The following is a 27559-nucleotide window of genomic DNA, read 5'->3' on the forward strand; positions in this document are numbered from 1 at the left end:
CTACATGTAGCATGATAACTGTTGTATTTTATATCACCCTACATGTAGCATGATAACTGTTATCTTTTATATCACCCTACATGTAGCATGATAACTGTTGTATTTTATATCACCCTACATGTAGCATGATAACTGTTATCTTTTATATCACCCTACATGTAGCATGATAACTGTTATCTTTTATATCACCCTACATGTGGCATGATAACTGTTATATTTTATATCACCCTACATATAGCGTAATAGCTGTTATCTTTTATATCACCCTACATGTAGCATGAAACTGTTATCTTTTATATCACCCTACATGTAGCATGATAACTGTTATATTTTATATCACCCTAATGTAGCATGATAACTGTTATCTTTTATATCACCCTACATGTAGCATGATAACTGTTATATTTTATATCACCCTACATATAGCGTAATAGCTGTTATTCTTTATATTCACCCTACATGTGGCATGATAACTGTTATATTTATATCACCCTACATATAGCGTAATAGCTGTTATCTTTTATATCACCCTACATGTAGCATGATAACTGTTATCTTTTTATACACCCTACATGTAGCATGATGATTATATTTTATACCACCCTACAAGTAGCATGATAACTGTTGTATTTTATATCACCCTACATGTGGCATGATGATTATATTTTATACCACCCTACAAGTAGCATGATAACTGTTGTATTTTATATCACCCTACATGTGGCATGATGACTATATTTTATACCACCCTACAAGTAGCATGATAACTGTTGTATTTTATATCACCCTACATGTGGCATGATAACTTATATTTTATATCACCCTACATGTAGCATGATAACTGTTATATTTTATATCACCCTACAAGTAGCATGATAACTGTTGTATTTTATATCACCCTACATGTGGCATGATGATTATATTTTATACCACCCTACAAGTAGCATGATAACTGTTGTATTTTATATCACCCTACATGTGGCATGATGATTATATTTTATACCACCCTACAAGTAGCATGATAACTGTTGTATTTTATATCACCCTACATGTGGCATGATGACTATATTTTTATACCACCCTACAAGTAGCATGATAACTGTTGTATTTTATATCACCCTACATGTGGCATGATAACTGTTATATTTTATATCACCCTACATGTAGCATGATAACTGTTATCTTTTATATCACCCTACATGTAGCATGATAACTGTTATATTTTATATCACCCTACAAGTAGCATGATAACTGTTGTATTTTATATCACCCTACATGTGGCATGATGACTATATTTTATACCACCCTACAAGTAGCATGATAACTGTTGTATTTTATATCACCCTACATGTGGCATGATAACTGTTATATTTTATATCACCCTACATGTAGCATGATAACTGTTATATTTTTATATCACCCTACAAGTAGCATGATAACTGTGTATTTTATATCACCCTACATGTGGCATGATGATTATATTTTATACCACCCTACAAGTAGCATGATAACTGTTGTATTTTATATCACCCTACATGTGGCATGATGATTATATTTTATACCACCCTACAAGTAGCATGATAACTGTTGTATTTTATATCACCCTACATGTGGCATGATGACTATATTTTATACCACCCTACAAGTAGCATGATAACTGTTGTATTTTATATCACCCTACATGTGCATGATAACTGTTATATTTTATTCACCCTACATGTGGTATGATGCTATATTTTTATACACCCTACAAGTAGCATGATAACTGTTGTATTTTATATCACCCTACATGTGGCATGATAACTGTATATTTTATATCACCCTACATGTAGCATGATAACTGTATCTTTATATATAATCCACGGCCATACATGGATAAGACATTGATAAACTAGTTTATATCATTGTGTTTCCATACATCCTACATAGTAGCATGGGGATAATTGAACCTTTGTATTCTCTTGATACACTACACTTACACTCTGTGGCAGGTGATAACTGTTTATTATTATTAATTTATAATCAACCACTACATGTAGGCATGGATAACTGTTAATTTGTAGCTAATACACACCATACAATGAAATTTATATGAAGCAGTAATATAGACTGTTATTCATTTGGCCATAATATCACCCTACTATGTTGAGCGAGTGATTATTATTAAACTTATCACTCCTCTATAGTAATCTACCCATAACATGTAGGAACGAATTGAGCTATAAAAGCTGTATTATTTTGTAGCGCTTTTTATCACCCTACATGTGGCATGATAACTGTTATATTTTATATCACCCTACATTTAGCGTAATAGCTGTTATATTTTATATCACCCTACATGTAGCATGATGACGGTTATCTTTTATGTCAACCTAAACGTAATGATGACTATCTTTTATATCACCCTACATGTAGCATGATAACTGTTATATTTTATATCACCCTACATGTAGCGTAATAGCTGTTATATTTTATATCACCCTACATGTAGCATGATGACGGTTATCTTTTATATCACCCTATATGTAGCATGATGACTGCTTATACATGATTGGTGAAATATTAATGTTTTGCATACAAGAGAATACAAAACAATGATGAATGTTTAAAAGATAAACAAAGCAAACACGTGCAGGAGAAGTAAGAAACCCAGAGGGGCTTTTATTAATTTAACACCTTTTTAGAATCAAGGCTCCATGCTGTCAAAACAGTTCACACAACTTCAAAACAATTCTTTATGTGTGCTAAATTACCTTTTCTTATCTGTGCTCAAACAGTCATATGGGCCTCAGGCAGGTGTTGACATTGTGTGGGATGATTGAAGTCCTTGCTCCATTCAACGTTTTTCCCCAGTGTACGCTGGAGAGGATAGCAGAAAGGAAGTCATCAAAAAGGGGATCAAACTCAGTGGAGAAGGTCTGTATCTGTCCAGGTCTCACGGTTGTGTGGAGAGACGGACCAAGGAGCGGCATGATTAAAGTTCCACATATTTATTTACGCGAAACTTCCAAACAAAAAACGAACCGTGACATCAGCGGTGCCACATGCACTAACTCAAAACAAGATCCCACAAAACACAGTGGGGAAAATGGCTGCCTAAATATGATCCCCAATCAGAGACAACGATACACAGCTGCCTCTGATTGGGATCCATACCAGGCCAACATAGAAATAAAACAACCTAGATTACCCACTCTAGTCACACCCCGACCTAACCAAAATAGAGAATAAAAAGCCTCTCTATGGTCAGGGCGTGACGATCTTGGAAATGACCGGACCAAGGCGCAGCATGAGTATAGTTCCACATAATTTATTAAAGTGAAACTAACAAAACAAAACCACCGTGAGGACATAGTGGCCAACACAAACAATATCCCACAAATGTAGGTGGGGAAAAAGCCTACCTAAATATGATCCCCAATTAAAGAAAAACGATTACCAGCTGCCTCTAATTGGGAACCACACAAACCACCAACCTAGAATCTATAAACTAGATAACCCCCCCAGTCACGCTCTGACCTAAACACCACAGAGAACCGAGGGCTCTCTATGGTCAGGGCGTGACAAGGGGAGTCTGTTTGAACATTTGGTGTGTGATTAAGTGGGAGGTTAATGTATGTCTATTAATAATTCACCCTGTTTTGACTATAATTAGACGCTACAGATGTAGGATCTTAATTTGATCACTTTTGTTGCTGAGAATTTTCCTGCACAGCAAGAAATGCAAACTTGTAGCGTATGCGATGTTTAAAAGGCTCCTAAAGTTTGTAATTTTCACTTTAAAAATGTCAGACTTGATTTGCCCTAAGAAAAATATGTATCAACCCCTACAAAAAATATCCATGAATTATAATCCACATAATAATTCACATTTCCTGTTGCTGCATGATTCTTTTCCTGCTGTAGCAAAACTGTCTCAAATGAAGATCCTACATCTGTATAATTTGTAGAGTAAAGCTATATAAAGGAACAATTAGGTCAAGGTTGATTGATTGCATGGATTGGTTGGGTAATGGTCTGGCTGTGCCCCTTTTGCCAGGTCTTTAAGCTGTTCTTTGTGGACTCAGACATAAAGCGGGGAGATTGGGTATGGAAGGGGGAAATAATTTCTACAATGATGCGAATACAGTATGTCAGAGCTTACAGAAGCATTACCTCTCATGTTTATGTCAAAATGACAGACCCAAGCATTGACCCCACCCTCAAAGGTGTCTCTTTGACTGTACATTAACAGTCAGAGACACCTTTTGACTGTTAATGTACATCTAATCCAAATGTCAACCTAATGTCACCTTTTACAAATTAATTTATATTTGTAACACATTTACTATGTATACAATTTTTTGATATTTGAACTGTCACTGTCTTGATGAGATAGTGTGCGATTTCAGCAATTAAGCCCTTTAGTACTTCCCCATATTCAGATGAAAATGTATGTCTCTGCGTGCAGTTTGAAGGAAGTTGAAGGTAGTTTCACAAGCCATTGCTAACTAGCATTAGTGCAATGACTGTTCCCATAGAATTCCAGTTAATTAGCAATTATGTTAATGCTAATTAGAGACTTCCTTCAAACTGCATGCAGAGACTTAACAATGGTAACCATGAGTTCATCTGACTCTGGGTAAATAGAAAAAGGGCTTGATTGCCAAAATCTCGCTCTCTCCCTTTAAGAACCATTAACATAGCATCTAATGTAGAATTACAAATCAATGTTCCTTAGCTCCACAAAGGCAATTAGAAATGGAAAATTAGATGTGATGCTTTGCTCTACCTAAAGCAGTAGATGGCAGCAATGTATTATTATATTTCAAGGATGAAATGGCCAAATTAGAATTGATAGACTGCATCTACAGTTGAAGTCGGAAGTTTACATACAATTAGGTTGGAGTCATTAAAACTCGTTTTTCAACCACTCCACAAATTTCTTCTTAACAAACTATAGTTTTGGCATGTTGGTTAGGACATCTACTTTGTGCATGACACAAGTCATCTTTCCAACAATTGTTTACAGACAGATAATTTCACTTATAATTCACTGTATCACAATTCCAGTGGGTCAGAAGTTTACATACACTAAGTTGACTGTTCATCCTTGGGAGCAATTTCCAAACGCCTGAAGGTACCACGTTCATCTGTACAAACAATAGTATGCAAGTATAAACACCATGGGACCACGCAGCCGTCATACCGCTCAGGAAGGAGACGCATTCTGTCTCCTAGAGATGAACGTACTTTGGTGTGAAAAGTGCAAATCACTCCCAGAACAACAGCAAAGGACCTTGTGAAGATGCTGGAGGAAACAGGTACAAAAGTATCTATATCCACAGTAAAACGAGTCCTATATCGACATAACCTGAAAGGCCGCTCAGCAAGGAAGAAGCCCCTGCTCCAAAACTGCCATAAAAAAGCCAGACTACGGTTTGCAACTGCACATGGGGACAAAGATCGTACTTTTTGAAGAAATGTCCTCTGGTCTGATGAAACAAAATTGAACTGTTTGGCCATAATGACCATCGTTATGTTTGGAGGAAAAAGGGGGAAGCTTGCAAGCCGAAGAACACCATCCCAACCGGGAAGCACGGGGGTGGCAGCATCATGTTGTGGGGGTGCTTTGCTGCAGGAGGGACTGGTGAACTTTACAAAATAGATGGCATCATGGGGACGGAATGAGGAAGGACAATTATGTGGATATATTGAAGCAACATCTCAAGACATCAGTCAGGAAGTTAAATCTTGATCGCAAATGGGTCTTCCAAATGAACAATGATCCCAAGCATACTTCCAAAGTTGTGGCAAAATGGCACAACAAAGTCAAGGTATTGGAGTGGTCATCACAAAGCCAATCCTATGGAAAATATGTGGGCAGAACTGAAAAAGCGTGTGCGAGCAAGGAGGCCTACAAACCTGATTTAGTTACACCAGCTCTGTCAGGAGGAATGGGCCAACTGTCACCCAACTTATTGTGGAATGCTTGTGGAATGCTACACGAAATGTTTGACCCAAGTTAAACAATTTAAAGGCAATGCTACCAAATACTAATTGAGTGTATGTAAACTGCTGACCCACCGGGAATGTGATGAAATAAATAATTCTCTACTATTATACGGACATTTCACATTCTTAAAATGAAGTGGTGATCCTAACTGTCCTAAAACAGGGAATTTTTACTAGGATTAAATGTCAGGAACTGTGAAAAACTGAGTTTAAATGTATTTGGCTAATGTGTATGTAAACGTCCGACTTCAACTGTAAATATTGTCCATGTTGCGAGGCCGCAAGCTGTCCATTTTACTTCCTAAGCATGGTAATAACTTATTCTCCATCCCTCATGCTGCAGATAACAGTCTTAGATTGCATGGTGGGAGAATTGCAGGCTAGAACAGTGATGAGAAGCAATAATGAGTGCAATGGAACATTATACTCATACTGTACACATAAATCCACCATGGGCGTTGTTCATTGTGAGGTAATAAGGAAGTAAATGTCGCAGTAGGACTAATACTACTGTATGCACAGACCAGTTAACCAGAGCTTCTTTCCCTAGAGACAACACTCCTGTCTGTATCACTGCACAAATTATAATAACTGCCTTCTGGTATAAATACAGACATGGTTATAGCTTTTTAACTACCCATGCACTTCTTCTGGATATTTCTGTCTGTATAGTGTTTATAGAAGTGTGTGTGTTTATGTGTGTGTGAACATGCATGCATGTGTGTTAGATGACAACGTGGAATGTTTTGGGAGGGGTTCATTTTCATGGACAGTATTGCCAGAATATCTAGAGAAAACAAAAGTCCATTCCTCAGAAAGTCAAACGAGTCACTTATGATTATGGTGATCACACTCCGCATATGGGAGGGGGCGAGAATGAGGGAGAAGAAAGAGAGTGTGTGGTGGAGTGTGTTGTAAAAATGTACTGCTAAATTGGTTCTCTCAACAATAAGGCATATTTCAAACGATAGGAACCCTTCAGAGATAAGGCAGATTTTTTTTACGAACTCTTTCAAAAGCATATAAACCACCGAATAGCAATAGCCACCTGCTTCTTCTGTGAATGGACTAAAGCATCCCGGGGGTATAGATTAAGTGTTTGCTAACTGATTTAACTAGAACGATTTAAGAGAAGTCTGGACTGTATCTAAGAGGCACAGGGCAGCCTAAGGACTAGTTAATGCAAAAACATGGCATGAGAATTATTTAGCATGTATTCAGCTTTAGGTTATGGAGAGGTCTCGGTGGGGCCTCAGGCCAATTACAATATATCATAATTCAACATTTTTTAAAACAATTGCTTCTGGAGAGAATCTTTGTGGCAGCTGTCCCCAACGCTGTTGTCATTATGCAGACAGAGATGTTCATCTGGAAGAAAGAAGAGATCAAAAAAACATGTGGGGGGAGGAGACCAGAGAGACCAGCATATCCATAGAGATCAGAAAATGTTCCCTCTTTTCATCATATTAATCTTTAACCAAGCAAAGCCGTCACATATTACAGCTTAACTTCTGAACCAAAAAAACAAGTTTCACATCTAAATTGCCCTCCCAGTATTCTCTTTCCCTCTTCCAGACAGAGATATAAAACAGACATTTGTAAAGTTAAAAGCCACGCTAGTCTGGTGTGACAACGTCTCTCTGTGTTCCTCCGTTGTCCTATTCTGATGGCCGACTATCTGAGGGTCCATGCTGAGACGTGAAAGCTACAGCTTAATTCTTATAAGGGACTTCATTATACAGTATATCATATCACCATGAGTTGCCCACATTAAGAGCGGCTTTTGGGTGATTTAACACTCCCAGAATGGAGACGTTCATTCTCATCTCATGCTATAATGCTTATCTCTCTGAGGAAGAAAGGACCTTTCAGTGTTCGTAGTTGGTATCACCAGTGATAGGCTTAGCGGCAATATGGCGCTGGCTATTAACAGTACATCAGGCATTCAGTCAGTGCAGGGGGTCCGGAAAGTTAACTTTGATAAAAGTAAATATCCCTAAAACTTCAATTGTCCTGTGTAGGGGATTCACTGTAAATTGAACGTGTATCACTGTGGGTTAATATCTGCATACAGTATGTGTTTAGTACCATGCTACTTTTACTACCATGTCCTTGCCTTCAGAGTAGTTAATGGTGTTGTTTACTTTACATTCTGTAAGAGCTTAATGAGGAACATGAATGTTTTAGGCACATAATACATTTTCACAAATTAACAATTGAATTCAGAACCCTAATTAGTCCTGATATAGATAAATGAGCGAACCTATCGTTTAATACGTCATTACATCTCCGTAATATCCCCCATGTGATCAACTCGGGGCTATTGTAGCATTAGAACAGGATTCTTATAATAAGATGATAAAATATGTTGTGGACAGTGTATTGTGTATACGTTAAACAAATTGATTGAATCAGACCTGTTTTGTAGTAAATCCACATCATTATGACCTTGCATCTTCCCTGCCAACATGTTGTTGTATGTAACTTGTACGACAGTGTCTGAGACCAAGGATGTCCTAACATGGACACCATACAGTTCTCAGAATCTTAACAGACAAAGTCAGGTAAAAAACCTGACTCACTCAAGCTTTCAATCTGTGCTTAGCTCACTTAACACAAGGAAATAAACTTTTGCGACCCACTAAAATATTCAAGCTTAAAGCATTGACCTTATTAGGAAGATTGTTGCATATTGTTTTTCCCATGGGGAAATTGTGTTACAGTGTCATGTACACGTTTAAAGTGGCGTTTAAATACAAAACAAATTGACAATACAACTTTCATAACAGTTACATGCCAATAAAAAGAGACTAGCCTGCTGGTCTTACTGGGTCGATAGGAACATTAGCCCGAGCTATTTAGGAGAGATATCACACCTGGCACAAATGATTGTCTAGTTGTGTTTTTCCTGCCAAGGGATGCCCTATACCTGCGCCCAGAGGGGAGTAGTTCAAAGTCCGGGTACAGGGGGTGGCTTGGGTCTAAAATTATTTTGTGAGCCTTTCGGAGGCCCCTGACCTTAAAGATCTCATCCAGGCCTGTCTGTTTCACTCTAAGTACCTTGCTTGCTGTGGTGATAATCCTTCTCAGCATATTTCTCTGGCTGACAGTGGCATTGCCAAACCAACAAACAATACAAAAAGTTAAAATACTCTCAAACTAATGGTTGTCTTTTGTATTGCTTCCACTTCTCAGTTCCCTGCTGGGCAGGGGGTGACTGCTTTGTGTTGTACCACTTCTCAGTTCCCTGCTGGGCAAGGGGTGACTGCTTTGTGTTGTACCACTTCTCAGTTCCCTGCTGGGCAGGGGATGGCTGCTTTGTGTTGTACCACTTCTCAGTTCCCTGCTGGGCAGGGGGTGACTGCTTTGTGTTGTACCACTTCTCAGTTCCCTGCTGGGCAGGGGATGACTGCTTGTGTTGACCCACTTCTTCAGTTTTCCCTGCTGGAGGGGGTGGACTGCTTTGTGTTGTACCACTTCTCAGTTCCCTGCTGGGCAGGGGGTGACTGCTTTGTGTTGTACCACTTCTCAGTTCCCTGCTGGGCAGAGGATGGCTGCTTTGTGGCAGGTTACATATTTCCCTTGCCTTGCTTACTTTATAACAACTCTTATTCAAAGGGATGTTCATTTCAGTTTAGAAAGAAAAGTGCATCACATGCAATGCACAACATTGTACAGGTGTAGCACTTAACTATTATGCAATATGCTCAAGTAATTGAGTTTAATATAGCAATAAACATGGAAACATACTCAAATAAGGGGCAGGCCAGCAAAACATTTATGAAATCCAGCTAATTAGATAGACAGACTGTCTTGTTGTATGAGATTTGAAGTGGTTTATGGTTCATGAAGGCACCACCTGCTATGACCCCATGATTAAGGGTCCTCCCCTAAATTGCATCAGTTAGCCAGCGTTATCTTGTATTTGTCTTTACAAGATGGTATCGACTTTTGTGACATCATGCAGAAAATGAACTGTCATGTGTGCAAGTGCTGCACTGAATGAACGCTGATAATACCTTCTGAGCCAATGGTAATAAATACTACAGGCCGACGAAGAGCAGGCTAGGCAGGCAAAGCACAACCACAATGTCTGGCCTCCTTTGAAATGAGAATGTTAATCTTGTGAGTGGCTTTAAAGGGACATTTAAAAAAGCACCACCCCGACATCAACATAGGTGAAAATGGTGCGTTTCTATGTTTTGTAGTAAAAAAAGATAGAGGAAGATAAGTGTTTCCAATGACATCATCGGTGTGCATTGTGTGATTTTAACCAATTATGAGCACGCATTGCCTACTAATTGGTTGATGATGACATTGGAAACACTTAACTTCCTCTATCTTCTTTTCAACAAAACATAGAAACGTGCAATTTTCACATGTTGATGTTGGGGTGGTGCTGGAGATGAAGTTGAAAAACGGTGAAATTTCCCTTTAATATGAGTAGCTCACTCCTCATTTGGAAATATATTTTGAACAGAGGTCTTAGTGAAGAAATGAAACATATCAAGCTATTCCAATGCTGGCACGGCACAGATAATGGGGTCATCATTTTTTCTTTACATGCGTTGTGGAAATGTGATACAAAAAACAAAGTGATAGCCAGCTCTGCTTTTGTTGTGCGTAAATGGATACTTAAAGTCAGATTAACATCCAAGAAGCAACATCTAACATGATGGATTTCAAGGATTTTTTTGCACGTTCTGGAAGCCATTATATTTCCCCAAGGACATCAGAACAGCAATAAAACTAGCTATTAGAACATTGTCTATTTACATACTGATCTGTTTGGTGGGTTTGATACGGATTCTCACTCAGAATTTTGTGACTCTTTAATTCTTTAATTATAAATGTTAACTACTTTTAATATTCTGTGGCTTTTCAACTTGTATCCGCATAGTGCAACAGAAAGACAACTTCCAATATGCCAAACAAATTATATTTAAAACCACAAAGCATCACGACTCAATCCGATTCCAAGTTAAGGTCATTCATGTTGTTCTTTTGTTTGTGCCGTTTCTGTTTTTTTATGTGTGCTGTGGCAATAGGGACAATTATGCAATAGGGAGGTTTACTTTTCACTAGGGAAGTTTACTTTTCACTAGGGAAGTTTACTTTTCACTAGGGAAGTTTACTTTGCATGACTCATTCTGCAGGGGGACTATTATGGGAAAAAATAACACAATCAAAACCTAATCAAATACATTTGTCAGTGTCAGATGTACAATTGTAAATTAAGTCAAAGCTTATCGGTTCAACAACTTTAGAATCTCCAAGGTTGTATTTTACATGGGACAAGAATTACGCAGGATTAAGCGGAGCCATATTTTTCAGAAGAAGAGCACGTAATCACAACATAAAAGTATTTTATCGATAGTCACATGATGTCTCTGGAAAAATATAAATTCTCAAGTTCACAGGTAGAAGCCAGCACATACTTCCTGTGAATGGTGTGTAGGCTGTTTTGATCTAAATGATGGGGTTCTTAGTGATGACATCAGGGGCTCTGCTGCTGCTCCTGTTTATACAGGCCAGCACTGGTGATAGGTCAGGTACAGTTGTCACCAGCTGTGAGACGTGTCACGACCAAGCCACCTGTCTGGACTCATCTGTAGAACGTGAGAGGGTAGATGCCTTTCCAACACGGTCTTTCACCTGCACCTGTCAAGACGGCTTTTGTTGGCAACGGCATCACCTGCTATGACCCCAAGATCTGCGAAAGCGGCTCCTGCTGTCGTCAAGGTTACGGCTGGTCCTCGGAGCTGGGCTGTGTGGACGTTGACGAGTGTTCCCTTCCTGACCAGCCCTGCGCCCCTCAGGTCTGTGAGAACACCCTTGGGTCCTTCAACTGCCTGGTGCCTTCTGACGATAACCTCCACTCAGTCCAGCACACCAGCCCAAACGTGGACCCCCACTCTGTCCAGTTTATGTGTGGAGACACAGAGTGTCCAGTGGGACAGGACTGTATCAGTATTGGTGGAACATCTCGTTGTGCAGACCCCTGCCAGTACTACTCTGTACTGAATGACGCCTGGCGTGCCACCAACTACAGGGGTATAGGGAACTGCGACAAGGATATCAACTTTCGGGGCTAGTATCGCATGTTCCTGCGGAACACCAGTGTTCAGATGCCAGAGAGGTGTGTGCAAAAGCACACATGTGGTACCTGTTATGTTCTGTTAATTACTGATGTCCCCTTTAAGAATGGAGCATCCTTGGTCATGCGCAGGTTGTTCTATGTTTATTCTGGTACTCACTCAGTTCAGTAAATGTGAAGCTCCAGTTCCATTTCTTGTATTCAGAGTCTTTCTTATTATATAAATAAGTAATAAGAGCTAAGACACTATAATGGCGACGAGGATGATTACCTGCAGTGTGCATCACGAATGCAGATGGAGCTCGTAGGAAGAGAGGAAGATTTTGACCCTGTAGCACAACAGCTAGCAAGCAGTGACGAGGAGGGGAGAGCTAACGAGAACGAGGCGGCAGATCAAAGACCCGTGGAGCCGGAGGTAAAGAGAATGGCTAGCATCGGGAAAATAGATGTGTTTGATGACACGCAAGAAAACTGGGCAACTTACATTGAACGACTGGAACAGTACTTCATTGCAAACGACATTGCTGATAACAAGAGAGTACCAGCGTTGTTGAGTTTAATTGGCCCAAAAACGTACAGTTTGCTAAGAGATCTGACTGCCCCTCTGAAGCCCTCAAATAAAACATTCACAGAGATTGTGGAGATATTGCAAAATCACCTATCACCTAAACCACTCCTCATCGCGGAACGTTTTCGTTTCCACAAGAGAGATCAGAATGAGGGTGAGGGTGTTAGTACATATGTAGCAGAGTTGAAGAAACTGTCTGAACATTGCCAGTTTGGAGAGAACCTAAATGACACATTAAGGGATAGATTTGTTTGTGGACTGAAACATGAACACATTCAAAAACGTTTGCTCACAGAATCAGATATCACGTTTGCAAAGACTGTTGAAATTGCTGTGACTATGGAAATCGCGAAGAAAGATGCATTTGAGTTGCAACGTAAAAGAAATACTGACCTATCACAAACTTCCCTGCACAAGTTTTCACGCAGCCGACAGCGCCCCCGTGTGGCCGAAAAATGCAACAGGTGTGACAGAGATGKTCACAGAGCAGAGGACTGCCGTTTCAAAGACGAAATTTGTCACAAATGCAGTAGAAGGGGGCACATTCAAAGAGCATGCAGAGCAAAATTCAGTCACAACAGGAAAACTGAGAAAATTAAAGGGTCTGTGAATGCACTAGCAGAGAACAGTGGCAGTGATTCAGATGAACGATTAATTGGTACAWTGGAGTTAAACACAGTGACTTCTCCCAACAGTAGCATAATATGGGTGACACCAGATATCGAAGGCAAACCCCTCAAAATGGAGCTGGACACATGATCTGCAGTGTCTATAATTTCCACTACTGTCTACAATGAGCACTTCAAGGCTATCAAGCTGAAGAACACAAATGTGTTGCTGAAGACCTACTCAGGCAACACAGTCTCACATTCAATTCGCGCATATATGTACAAAATGTATTTCAGCAGATTTCGTGCGTTTTTGTGCATTTTTGGGGTGGTTCAATCGTTTGAAAATACACTAATTTCTGTGCTACTTAATTCGTGCGAAAATACACGAATTTCTGTGGTACTTAATTCGTGCGAAAAGACACGAATTTAACCAGTAGGCGACACACAAGCCGTTGCAACAAACCATGTAGACGTGATCATTTGTATTTCATTTTTGTTCTTCTTAATGGCTAATTCAACGTCATTGAATATACAGAAATGTTGTCTTTGTTAACCATGTTTTAAAATGTGTCGTTGTATGCCTATATGTACTGTTTTAGACTTGCTGAACAGAATTTAGAAAAGACGCACATTTACGTGCGACTTAATTCGTGGGAATATATTGTTTTATTAATCCAATGCTGTTTTCTGTGCTTAATTTCGCTTAATACTTTGGATACTGGTGCACTTGTAATCAGAACGCCTTTTTGTCATGTAGGCAACCATACACGATTTTCTTCATAACCCATTTCATATTTCGTGGAGCCTAAATTACACCATTTTCTCATATGCATGTATTACATGTTAATGTAAAATAATGAATTATGTTGGCTTACACTTATGGCCTTTCCAAGGCCTTTCCATACCTTAAGGGAACATTTTAGCACTCGCCATATGGTTAGTGAGAAACGCCACATTGCAAATATAAGGTCCTTACTAGACGTCCTGCAACGTTTCTAAAATTCGGCGAGGCGTCGGGCCGTGCGGCGGGGAGAGATCTTTCAGGAAGTCATCAAACGAAATCTCTCGGACGTTCGGTTTCCTTTTATAAAAATAACAAATTTTGGTCATTTTCCGCAGTCTCGGAAATTCCCACCAGAGGGAAAATAAATAATATTGCAAATGCACAAGCACATTGCAAATGCATGTGGCCTTTTCTCCTAAAGCGGAAAATATTTCGAAGACGTAATGGACAGTTGGCCCCGAACAAGATGGCGTCGAGGCCTCAACGCTTTTGTTACGTTTGAGTTATGGCCATTTTTCTGTGATTAAAGGTCAAAAACGCAAAGTAGGGTGCTAATTTGACCGCGTTCACATCAAAGTACATAAGCATACGGTGTTCAGGAAAAGAAGAACCAGCCATTTATCTATCGTAATTTAAGAGAAATCGTACATTGACAAATTGGTAATGTTCACAAAAAGGAGTTAAAAAAAAAAAGTTACAATCCAGTTGCAGTGTGTTCAGACGAACATTTTTTAAGTGGGTCTCGAAGCTCTGCCAGAATTCTGTGATTTTATGTGATTTTATGAAATAACACACACTCATTTAACCTCTGTAAATAAGTCAGTTCTTAAACATAAAGACTTAAACTCATATTATTATAAGAGCCTACCCAAGGAGGATATGGTGTTCACTTTAGCTTCCTATTCAACCGGAAGTACCTTCAAATGGTGCCATAGGGTCAGTTTCGAAGGGTAAAAAAGGTCCAGATCTGCCTCCCGGGTGGCGCAGTGGTCTAGGGCACTGCATCGCAGTGCTAGCTGCGCACCGAGGTCTCTGGGTTCGCGCCCAGGCTCTGCCGCAGCCGGCCGCGACGCGGAGGTCCGTGGACGACGCACAAATTGGCCTAGCGTCGTCCGGGTTAGGGAGGTTTGGCCGGTAGGGATATCCTTGTCTCATCGCGCTCCACGACTCCTGTGGCGGCGCGGGGGCAGTGCGCGCTGCCAAGGGGCCATGTGCACGGTGTTTCCTCCGACACATTGGTGCGGCTGGCTTCCGGGTTGGAGGCGCGTGTGTTAAGAAGTGCGGCTTGGTTGGGTTGTGCTCCGGAGGACGCGTGGCTTTCGACCTTCGTCTCTCCTGAGCCCCTACGGGAGTTGTAGCGATGAGACAAGATAGTAATTACTAGCGATTGGATACCACGAAGAAAAGGGGATAAAAGGATGGAGTGAAAAAGTACGGTGCTTAAGACACACAAAGCCTGAAAATGGCATTGCCATTATCTCCAGGCCGTGCCGAGTTCACCGAGATGCCCCCGTTGACCGTAGCTAGCTCGGTCTGAGTGCAGCGACAGGGACAAGAAGAACGACCCAATGACCCTTTGACCTCAATTTCATATTTTTTTGCTTTTGGAGACAGAGAGAGAACCGTTAAGGTAAGAAGCACAATTTGACCTCAGGAACGTCCTAAGGTCCTCCCGATCTGTGCAAGCCTAACATTGACCGTGTGGCATTAACGCTTGATAGTTAAAAGAAGGTGTTTACATCAAACAGTTTACAATGACATGTCTCCCCATAGGAAAGACATTTCCTGCTCCCCTAAATTCAACCTGAAGCCTATGTGGGTTAATAAGCCTTATGAACCTGTCTTCGATGACAATCCATCAGGCCATATGAGGTCTACCTGTGTCGATTCTAAAGATTCGATTTTAAATCACCCTAAAAGTGTTTGCCATACCCAACCTGCAGTTTGAGAGAAATAGTGCATTCAACCCTATGTAAATCAGTGAGTTCTTAACGTATAGACTTAAAACTCAGGATTCTGTAAAAGCCCACTCCAATGAGGATATGTGTTTACTTTCAGCTTCCTGTGCCCACCGAAAGTGCCATAAATTGGTGTCAAAAGGGATGTTTCGAAGGGTTAAAAAAGTCAAATCTTTCAAAACTTAATATATGTCAATAGGCAACCCTCATGAACTGTAAATCAGTCATTCATCCCATCAGATTTCAAGGAAAATTTACACACCCACACAGAAAGGATGGAGTGAACACACTGAGGGGGCTTAGAGGCAGACAGTGCTGCAATAGTTACTTTTGTTTGAACTTTTAAAGAACCGTCAGACCTAGAGTTCTGAAACTTTACAAACCTGTTCTAGAGCTCAGGTCGATTAAGCACAGTGAGTTATGTGGCTCTAGAAGGTTCTCAGACCGATAAAAAGCCTCGGTGCATTTGCATTGACTTCAATTCATTTTGAGTATTACAAAATGGTGACATTTAGAAAAGTCCCAGAGTTGCAAGACTAGGTGCATTGAAACCGGCTCGCCCATAGAGACGGACCCCGACATTTCTGTCCGATAGCTCATTCAAGGACCCCGTAGCAGGCATGGAAAAAAGTGGAATTTCAGCACCAATTAAGGTTTTGCTCGGGCACCGAATGACCTATCGAGCCGAAACTTGGGATTCGAGGTCGCCCCACATAGGGTAAAACATAATGTGAAAACTGGACCCGCAGCTAGAACATAACTACGTATTATTTGTTTTATTATGGTTTAAATGGAAGGCGCTGTGAATTTTGGGCCTGCTCTGAAATATGTGATAGTTGGCTTCTAAACGAGTTGGAAAAAGTGAGTTTGGAGTCAGATGGTATCAGTTTGGTGTCTGAAAATATCTAATTGGCTGATGGACACTGACTTGCTAGTTGATTTTGTGGCATTTGCAATATGTTTCAACAGTGAAACCACCAAAATAGCATTCTGAAATCACCACTAAAAATGACATCACCATAGCCGTGCCGAGTTCAACGAGATGCCCCGCTTGACCGTAGCTTGCTCGTCTGAGCGCAGCGACAGTGACAAGAAGATGACCCTTGACCTACATTTCAAGTCTTTTGCTTTTGGGAGACAGACAGAGAAACTGTTAAGGTTTAGAAGCACAATTTGACCTCAGGAACGTTTCCTAAGGTCTCTGTGCAAGCCTAACATTGACCGTGTGGCATTAACCCTTAACAGTTAAAGAAGGTGTTTACATCAAACAGTTTACAATGACATCTCACCCCATAGGAACACATTGCCTGCACCCCTAAATTCAACCTGAAGCCTATGGTGGGTTATGAATGTCTTATGAACCTGTCTTCAATGACAATCCATCAAGCCACTATGAGGTCTACCTGTGTTGATTCTAAGCTTCCTGGAGCAACCGGAAGTGATAAAATCACCCTAAAAGTGTTTTGCCATACCCAACCAGCAGTTTGTGATATATAGTGCATTCAACCCTGTGTAAATCAGTCAGTTCTTAACGTATAGACTTAAAACTCAGGATTCTGTAAAAAGCATACCCCGATCAGGATATGTATTACTTATAGCTTCCTGTGCCAACTGGAAGTGCCTTAAAATGGGTCATAGGTGCTGTTTCGAAGGTTTAAAAAAGTCAGATCTTTCCAACTTTAAATGTGTGAATCGGTCAACCCTCATGAACTGTAAATAAGTAATTTCGCTAACAGAATGTCAAAGAAAAGCTCTCTCACACACACACACACACACACACACACACACACACACACCCACAACACACACACACCACACACACACACACACACACACACACACACACACAACACACACACACACACACACACACACACACCACACACACACACACACAGCAAGGATGGAGTGAAAAAGTATGGTGCTTAAAGACACACAGAGCCTTAAATGCTTTTAGGGGGGGGATCCAGACTTCCATACCCGCTCTGGGAGCGCTATACTACCGCCCCAAATCAATTGGGTGCTGGCCTGAGTGATTTATGGTTTTCAAAAAATATTGTTTTTTCTTCTGGAAAATATTTTATGTTTTTTCTTCTCGAGTCAATGGCCTGAGTGATTATGGAGGTTTTCAAAAATATTCTAAGTCCAAACTTTTCATGCACCTGGTATTTTTTTGGGGTTACCAGGCGTCATTTTTCAAAACGGTTGAAATTGCTTTTAGGGGGCATCCAGAGTGTCACATGACGGATGAGGTAACTATTCTTGTTCTTCTTTTAACTTTCCGGTAGGCTGAAGCTTCCGGTGTTTTGCTGCTCGACACAGGTCGACGCAGGTATTGCACTTGATTATTCGTTATCGTAACCGTAGGTGCAGCCAAGTGGAAATACGAAAGCTTTCTAGCTATTTCGCACTGACGGTAATTGAAACACAAGAACGTTTCTAGTGAAAAGGTGCTTACACTCAGAGCCATGTATTTACACTCAGCCACCCTAGCCTTATTAGGTTAACATTCTGGTAATTTTGGTTGGCCAACAAAAATGTAAGACTACAATGACTGCATACGTTTCCCCAAATGTTATACGAAAAAAAAATGTTTTGTTATTGATGGACAATGGCAAGGCTGCCATTGTATTTTCAGTTACATTCTGTTCAATAAAAATGGTTTACACGTTTATTTTTAAGAAATACATGGAACTACAACCGAATAAACCACCATTAACCATCATGCATTGCTTACATCTTCTATCCTGAAAAGTCTGTTCAGAAAAATCGAAAACAGTACAGTATAGGCATAAAACCACAATGTTTTAATAGGGATTAAATAAAGACAATATACATATAACCTCTTATGGTTAAATTGTTAAAAAAAAGACAAAATATCTATATATTCATAACGTAAAATAAATAAATAAATACAGGCGATCGCGTCTATGGTTGTTGCAACGGCTTGTGTATCGCCTACTGGTTAAATTCGTGTCTTTTCGCACGAATTAAGTAGCACAGAAATTCGTGTATTTTCGCACGAATTAAGTAGCACAGAAATTCGTGTATTTTCAAACGAATTGAACCACCCCAAAAATGCACAAAAACGCACGAAATCTGCTGAAATACATTTTGTACATATATGCGCGAATTGAATGTGAGGCTGGGCTGACTCAGGAGAGAGATTGAGCCCAATGGGAGCGTTGCAGGTCAGAGTGAGTTATGGGGGGCAAACACAGCAGTTACAGCTGTATGTGGTGCCTGGAACTGGCCCCCCATTATTTGGCAGGGAATGGCTTTCAAAAATAAAGCTGAACTGGTGTGATTTGAAAATGCTCCACACGTTCCAGTCCAAAGAGAAAGACACAGACCAAACACTGGAACACTTGCGGAAGAAATACAACACAGTTTTCAGTGATCAGATGGGAACAGTAAAAGGCTTCACAGCAAAACTTGTACTGAGAGATGACGCAACCCCAAAATTCTGCAAAGCCAGATCTGTTCCATACTCCCTGAGACCAAAGGTGGAAGTGGAAATCGATCGCTTGCAGGATACAGGGATCCTGACGAAAGTGGACAGAAGCGAATGGGCCACACCCATAGTTCCTATTGTGAAGAAAGACGGGTCTGTTAGAATGTGTGGGGACTTCAAGGTAACTGTGAATTCAATGTTGCATGTGGACCAATAACCCTTGCCACGTCTGGAGGACATCTTTGCTGCACTAGCTGGTGGGAAACACTTCAGTAAAATCGATCTGAAACAGGCTTACCTGCAGCTACCRGTTGAAGAGAGCTCCAAACAGTACCTGACAATAAACACACACAAAGGTCTATASAGGTATAACCGCCTGGTTTTTGGCATCGCATCGGCCCCAGCCATTTGGCAACGAACTATTGACCAGATTTTGCAAGGAATCCCAGGAACCCAGTGTATACTGGATGACATGATCATAACAGGACGCACCGACAAAGAACACCTGGCTAACCTGGAAGAGGTCCTGAAAAGACTGAAAGAGTATGGTCTACAGGCAAACTTACAGAAGTGTGAGTTCTTCAAAGACAAGATTGTCTTCTGTGGACATGAAATTGACCGCAATRGATTGCACAAAACACAGGACAAAATCGAGGCAGTGGTACAGGCACCACGACCACAAAATATCACAGAAGTGAGATCTTTTGCAGGACTGATCAATTACTACAGAAGATTCCTCCCAAACCTCTAAATCAGCTCCTGGGAAAGAATAGGACATGGCGGTGGACAGAACAGTGTGAAAATGCATTTCTTGAGGCAAAACGGCTCATCACATCTGAACAGGTCCTGATGCATTACGACCCTGAACTGCCAGTGAAGTTGGCTTGTGACGCGTCCCCTTATGGCTTAGGGGCCGTCCTTTCACACACACTGAAAGATGGGTCAGAGAGGCCTGTTGCATTTGCGTCATGAACATTGAATGATGCAGAGAAAAACTACTCACAAATTGACAAAGAAGCACTGGCGCTAGTGTGGGGCATCAAGAAATTCCACGCATACCTATATGGCAAGCATTTCACACTGGTTACGGATCACCAGCCGTTGCTTTCCATTTTCAGTCCAAAGAAAGGCATTCCGGCAATGCCAGCAGCCAGGATATAGCGATACAGCGATACGCCTTGTTCCTTGCCAGTCATATGTATGACATTGAGTTTAAGCCGTCGTCCCTCCACACAAATGCAGATGGATTATCCAGACTGCCGTGTACAAGAGAAAGACAAAGGAGTGTGGATGGAGTGGACATTTTCCATACCGCTCAGCTCGAGGCACTACCGGTCACAAGCACAGTTATCAAACAGGAGACAAGGAAAGATGTGACCTTGTCAAAAGTGTACACATACACCATGTCAGGATGGCCAGCTACTGGCAGAAAAGAGCTGACTCCGTATTTCCAGCGGAGAAACGAAATTACAACGTACCAAGGATGTTTGATGTGGGGAATGAGAGTCATGATACCCCAGAAATGCCAACATCAGGTTTTGCAGCAACTACATGAAGGTCATGTTGGAATTGTCAAAATGAAGCTGCTCGCAAGGAGCCACTTCTGGTGGCCAGGTCTGGATCAACAGATAGAAAATATGGCAAAGAACTGTAGCGGATGTTTGGAAACCCTTCACATGCCTGCTCCTGTCCCAGTCCACCCTTGGGAATGGCCCACAGAGCCATGGCAGAGAATTCATGTGGACTACGCTGGTCCCTTTGAAAAGCACATGTTTCTGGTTATAGTTGATGCCCATTCCAAATGGCCAGAGGTGYTTTGCACTGACTCCTCCACCTCAGCTCAGACGATAGAGTGTCTCAGAACAACGTTTGCACGCTTCGGATTGCCGCTGCAGCTAGTAAGTGACAACGCGCAAGCTTTTGTAAGTGACGAGTTTACAAGATTCATGTCAGTAAATGGAATCAAACACTCAACCTCAGCTCCTTACCACCCTGCCACCAATGGGCTGGCAGAACGCTTTGTGCAAACCCTAAAGCAAGGACTCCGGGCAGCAAAAYGAGATGAAGGGACTTTGCAAACAAAACTGGCCAAGTTCCTGKTCTCCTACCGAAACACCCYACATGYCACGACAAATGAAAGCCCAGCCGCATTGATGTTCGGGAGGCCTCTCCGCACACGGCTGGACATCATGAAGCCTAACAGGCGTAATGAAGTGCTGAACAAACAAGCCAAGATGCTCTCCGGTGGCCGGGAGCGCCTTCTCCAAACAGGACAGGAAGTGATGGTGCGAGACTACAGAAGAGGAGGGAAATGGACAAGAGGGACCGTACATACACAAACGGGACCCAGAACTTACCAGGTTCAAGTGAGCCCAGACATAATGTGGCKGCGTCACATTAATCAAATGCATTCCACGGAAAACAGCACAACAATCGAGAGAGAACAGGCACAGAGAGCTCCTGAGAGTGACACACAAGGAACTGTAGAGGATGGTGGAGCAGTAAAGAGACCCCAGGCTGAAAGAAGGGAACGTGTTGATGAAGGTGCTGCTATAGCAGAAGCTATAAKGGAGCAAGCACACACTGAGGATGTTCAGGRGCCTCCRGACAATCCTAGGCGCTACCCAGAACGAAGGCACAGTCCACCAGACAGACTGGACTTATAAACAAACAAACAAAAACTAACTGTTCAAGTTCAAATTAAAAGATGCAAAATAACTACAACAAGTTCTGGGAAGTGTTTCAGTTGTGGTTTGGTAAAAATAACTCTGATTGTATAAAAGAAGGAATGTTATGTTCTGTTAATTACTGATGTCCCCTTTAAGAATGGAGCATCCTTGGTCATGCGCAGGTTGTTCTATGTTTATTCTGGTACTCACTCAGTTCAGTAAATGTGAAGCTCCAGTTCCATTTCTTGTATTCAGAGTCTTTCTTATTATATAAATAAGTAATAAGAGCTAAGACACTACAGTACCAACAGCCCGATGTGGCTCACAGATCCCCACCCCCAGCTGTCGGACTGAGTGGTTCAGCGGGGTATCTGTGGGAGCTATGATAGCTGCTGCCAATATAAACAAACCCCAATCCATGTCAAAGCCTGCTATAGAAACGACTATGTCTACAAGTTTGTCAGTCCAACATATTGCACCTTTGCCTACTGTGCAGACGTCAACACTATGGTATGTGCTACCTGTAGAAATGATCCGACTTGTGTGAGTGAGGATAAGATCAACTGGAGATGTGAGAGGAAAGCTCCAGAGCTGGTATGTGGGCGGAGCCTCCTACAGGTGGGTCTCAGCAGAGCTCATCTGGAGGCTGCTGGTATAAACGCTACCACTGCTCACCTGGCTGACCGGCGCTGCTCCGCCCACGAGGATCGCAATGGCATGGTGTGGTACCAGGTGGAGCGCAGGGAGGGACATTGTGGAAACACAGTGAAGACAAATGGCACTCATGCTGTCTACTTCAACAGCATATTAGTTTATCCAGTAGATGCACAAAATTATTCTCCCCTTAGCTTTCCTTTCTCCTGTATCTATCCTCTGGAGATAGAGAGCAGCCTGGATGTGCCCATCAGACCCCACATACCAACTGACAATGCAGTTGTCGCAGTCGGTGCCAAGGCCAGAGCCTCCATGTTTCTGTATCGTAACTCCAACTACACAGAGCATTACCCAGCTGGTCAGGCAGTCACTCTGCTTCTGGGTTCCACCCTGCATGTGGGCGTGTCCATAGACGAGTCAGACCCGGGGCTTTCGTGGTCGTTCTAGACGACTGCTTCACCACGGAATCCCCCAGCCCTGACAACCTCATTCGATACTACATAATTCAGGACAGCTGTCCAAGCAATCGTACCCACGTGACAGTCGAGGAAAGCGCCTCATCCCTCCAGGCTCGATTCTCTGCTCTGCTGTATGGGGGCTACCGTTACGTCTTCCTGCACTGCCGCCTCAGCCTGTGTAACCACAGAAGCTCATCCTGCTCTCCAGTGTTTTCCAGGAGGAGGTCCCGCTCTGTGGCCAAGTCTGTCTCCCTCAACCCCCTCACCATTGGGCCAATCACCTGGGCCCAGAGTCTAGAATGACCTCCAGCACCTCTCCCACCCCTCAACCCCACTGTCAACCCACTGGGCCCTCTCCCTCCCCAGATCTCCATTCCAACCAGCACAACCAATGGTCATGCAAGGGCACCAAATTACTTTCTGCTATTATTGATCATGAATTTATGCAATACAGTGTGTGATTTCATTGTACTGTAAATGTTTTATACACATAGACTTGCATTGCTTTTGAGGATCGATCATTTACTCAGAGTTGTGTTCGTGCCTACCAAACCTGAGTAGCTCAGTGTGTATGCTGCCATTTGACAATGACAATAAATAACTATATGATAAAGAACACATCACTATGTATTTTTTCTCTATCTCTCCTCCCCCACTTGCACATAGATACACGCAGCCATTTTTCAAAGCCATTTGACATAGACACAACTGTTGCCTGAGATTTTTCTTTCACCTTCTTGTAATTCCCAGTTGTATCTGGAAATCTAGAGTAATCTAGAGTCAGTGCGAGGTCTCTGAAGTCATACCTGCAGCCATTTTGGGGCAATCTTGAAGAAAGAGATTGCATCAACCAGCCAGATAATGCAAGTAATGCTACAGTAGGGATGATTTCCGACTTAGCCGGGCTACCAGGGTCACCAGGGAGCCCAATCTAAAGGGGGGAGAGAGGAGCCCCTTACATCCGCCAGTAGAGGGAGGAATGATTGCCAGGGGAAGATAATTGTGAGGAGAGTAGCATGAAGCAAAAGCAGTGCCAGGAATTGTATCAGTCGGTGGCCCCTTTACAGCCTCTGCCCGTCTCGGATAAGGGGGATATGAAAACTGGCAAGGTGCAGCTGGGAGGGAGAGAATGTCATTATCATGGGAACCCCACACAACCCCATAACCCTTTCCTCTGCTTTATTTTACTTTCAACTTCATTTTGTGTATGCTCTTTGCTCTGCCGCTCGCTTGACGAGGTAAACGTGTAAGTCCCCCTGGCTTTTGAAATCAATTTGGGTCCTCGCTGTGTCTCATACGACACCTGACTGGCCCTGTGGTGCCCCTCTTTGATGAGGCCTGACTGGCCCCGTGGCGCAGCTCCTTGATGAGACCTGGCTGGCCCTGTGGCGTAGCTCTATGAGGAAGCCTGGCAGGGGGCTTTTGGCTGCCCTCCCTATTTTGAAAGGTGGAGGAAGTGATTAACAGTGACGGCACACACACACATGCACGTGTGAACACACGGATCTCTGGTTGTCTCATACAGCGGTACACAGGTTTGAGCTCCATTCCTGTGAGAGATTGTAAAGTAGGTTGTTGATTGAAAAATTGGCCCTTCCTTAAGTAATGATACCTCGCTGGAAATAATTGATTGTTCAGACCCACTTGTGTACTTTGACCTCATACACAACCTGGGTTAACAAGAACTACTGTTACCACAGCAATATTGATTGTCAAAATAATCAAAGTAGGTGCACCCCACTCCGATAAACATGGAGCTATAGTTATTAAAGGATGCTTTACTGTAACAAGTGGGTCAAGGAATTAATTTCAGTGTATTGGAGAAAAGAGGAGACTGGTTAACCAGGAGAAACATAGCAGAGTGGTTAACCAGGAGAAACAGAGCAGAATGGTTAACCAGGAGAAACAGAGCAGAGTGGGTAACCAGGAGAAACAGAGCAGAATGGTTAACCAGGAGGAACAGAGCAGAGTGGTTAACCAGGAGAAACAGAGCAGAGTGGGTAACCAGGAGAAACAGAGCAGAGTGGTTAACCAGGAGAAACAGAGCAGAGTGGGTAAACCAGGAAGAAACAGAGCAGAGTGGTTAACCAGGAGAAACAGAGCAGAATGGTTAACCAGGAGAAACAGAGCAGAGTGGGTACCAGGAAAAACAGAGCAGAGTGGTAACCAGGAGAAACAGAGCAGAATGGTTAACCAGGAGAAACAGATGGCAGAGTGGGTAACCAGGAGAAACAGAGCAGAATGGTTAACCAGGAGAAACAGAGCAGAATGGTTAACCAGGAGAAACAGAGCAGAGTGGATAACCAGGAGAAACAGTACACACTGTTTATTGTTTATATTCAGTAAAAACCATTTGTTTTATTGTCACAGACATTCATCTGTAAATAACAAGAAGTGGAGCTCCTCGTTCCGGTTCCACTCCTTGTTGTAGAATCTCTTAATCCCTTCTCTTAGCATGTATGGACCCAGAACTTAAATCTAGAGGCTGACCAATTAGTTAACAGAGATAATTCTTGAATGTGTCACCTTTCACCCTTCACCTCATCTCTTAGTGCATGTACTGACATATGGTAAGCTTGTGTGCTCAGAAAGATGACAATCAAATTAAATGTGAAATTATCAATATTGTTGAGGCATTTCACTGAAAAGCACTCTTAGCCAACTAAGTTATGGATAGAAGAAAATGGAATGTAGGCTACCATAGTGCTGCACACTAAAAATATGACCTTGTTTACCATGGATTCGTACATTTCTATTACCCTCAGTGTCTGAGTGCTGCAGAATGTACAGAGTGCCAGGATTAGTGTGAGGCCTGATGATCGGTCCTCAAAAGACTGTCAAAAGCCTTACTTTGAGTTGACGTGAGGAGATGTCCTTACTGGGTCCAGAATTACTCAATGTGATATCAAGAAGCAGAAAGTAAAGAAAATCTCCTGAGTTCTCCTTAACAGTCTTTATTTACTGCTATAGCTGTGACATAATGCAGCCAGCGTGATTCCATTCATTTGTAATTAGAAGAAACTAAACACAAAGATTTAATGACATGTGCCCCTGCCAGTTAAATCAGTTTCATGAGGGGAATTTTAATTCAGACTTTTCGGGATACGATTGCACCCCTCAGCGCTTTGTTAAAGATTGATTCATGGTATATTTGGTGCAAGAGGACCGAGGGTAGTGACAACATACTAATCTTTTGCATCAAGAATGTGTACATTACTTTACAAATTACAGACACTGTCAGTAGAACCGTTAAAAAAAGTATTATCCAACGTTAACTTGTTCAAGTCTGTCCAATTAAAATGTGAAACCTTTCATGTTGTCATGGTTCTCTGGAGGTGCTACTATGTTGGCTGCCTTGTGCTTTGCAATAGGAGAGAATATACTTGCAATGGTTAATTCATGGGTAAGCCCACTGCGCATTGGCTTTTTTGGATTATGTTTGCTTTCACCTGGCAGACTCCTCTTAAGACTCACCCCTCTGAACCCGACTGTCTTGAGTGGCAGCTGAGCACGTCCTACAAGCCCCCATAATCCTTCGCTCTGCTTCCGTCTGATGTCATCTTTTTCGTAGGATAAACACTGGTGCCCCCAGGGCTTCCCGATAAGAACCTCTTCTGAGAATGAAGACTAGGATTAGATTCTTTCACTTCCACACCCTGGAACTAAAAAACTAAAATATCAGCATTTATTTATAGCCGCAAAACCCCTTGGCAATTAGTTACCCTGTGAAGCAATACACACTGCCACATCTTCAAGTAGAAGAGAAGATACATATATATATTTCAGTCGGCGTCACATTAAATAAATTGAATGTGCTTAAAAAGATTTGCTTACAGTAGTTAAAGTTGCCGTACTTGTATTGTGCAACAGATGGTGCCTGGTACTTTGTGTTGTTGATCCATGTCTATGCCACTTAAGTTGCTTTAGAGAAAAAAACTAAAAAAACAATGAAATGCATTTGTCTAGCAGCACATTTTGTTGAGTCTCAAAGCACTTCATGTCTTAAGTAGATTACTCACTTCATCCACCACCAACGTGTAGCTGTCCCAATATGGACACTGTGCGCATGCTAACCACTGCCACCAACCTCCAGTGACTATACATGTACTGTTTAGCCAATATGCTAGTACGTGCATGTAAGAAAACAATGGAATCACATGCATAAGGGCTTTAACTTAATAAGCAAAAACCAAAGCTACACGGATACCACATACTTTCCCCAATTAAATCCGACACCGGTGTCCCCAGTTAATACCATAAAACAATACCTGACCCATGCTGAAACAAACCTTTTTCGACCACACAGAGCATA

General features: G+C 41.9%; 1 long non-coding RNA gene and 1 pseudogene across 1 annotated transcript; one reads left to right on the forward strand and one right to left on the reverse strand.

Moving 5' to 3' along the window:
* Positions 1-2662: 2662 nt before the first annotated feature.
* Positions 2663-27559, reverse strand: LOC139027975 (uncharacterized). The gene is made up of 3 exons (XR_011480102.1): positions 27082-27559; positions 26722-26861; positions 2663-2859 (listed from the first exon to the last, which is right to left on the reverse strand). It is a non-coding gene; the product is annotated as an uncharacterized lncRNA (long non-coding RNA).
* LOC139027974 (uromodulin-like) lies at positions 11471-23625 on the forward strand (annotated as a pseudogene).

This window comes from Salvelinus sp. IW2-2015, linkage group LG6.2, assembly GCF_002910315.2.
Source record: "Salvelinus sp. IW2-2015 linkage group LG6.2, ASM291031v2, whole genome shotgun sequence".
NCBI lineage: Eukaryota > Metazoa > Chordata > Actinopteri > Salmoniformes > Salmonidae > Salvelinus > Salvelinus sp. IW2-2015.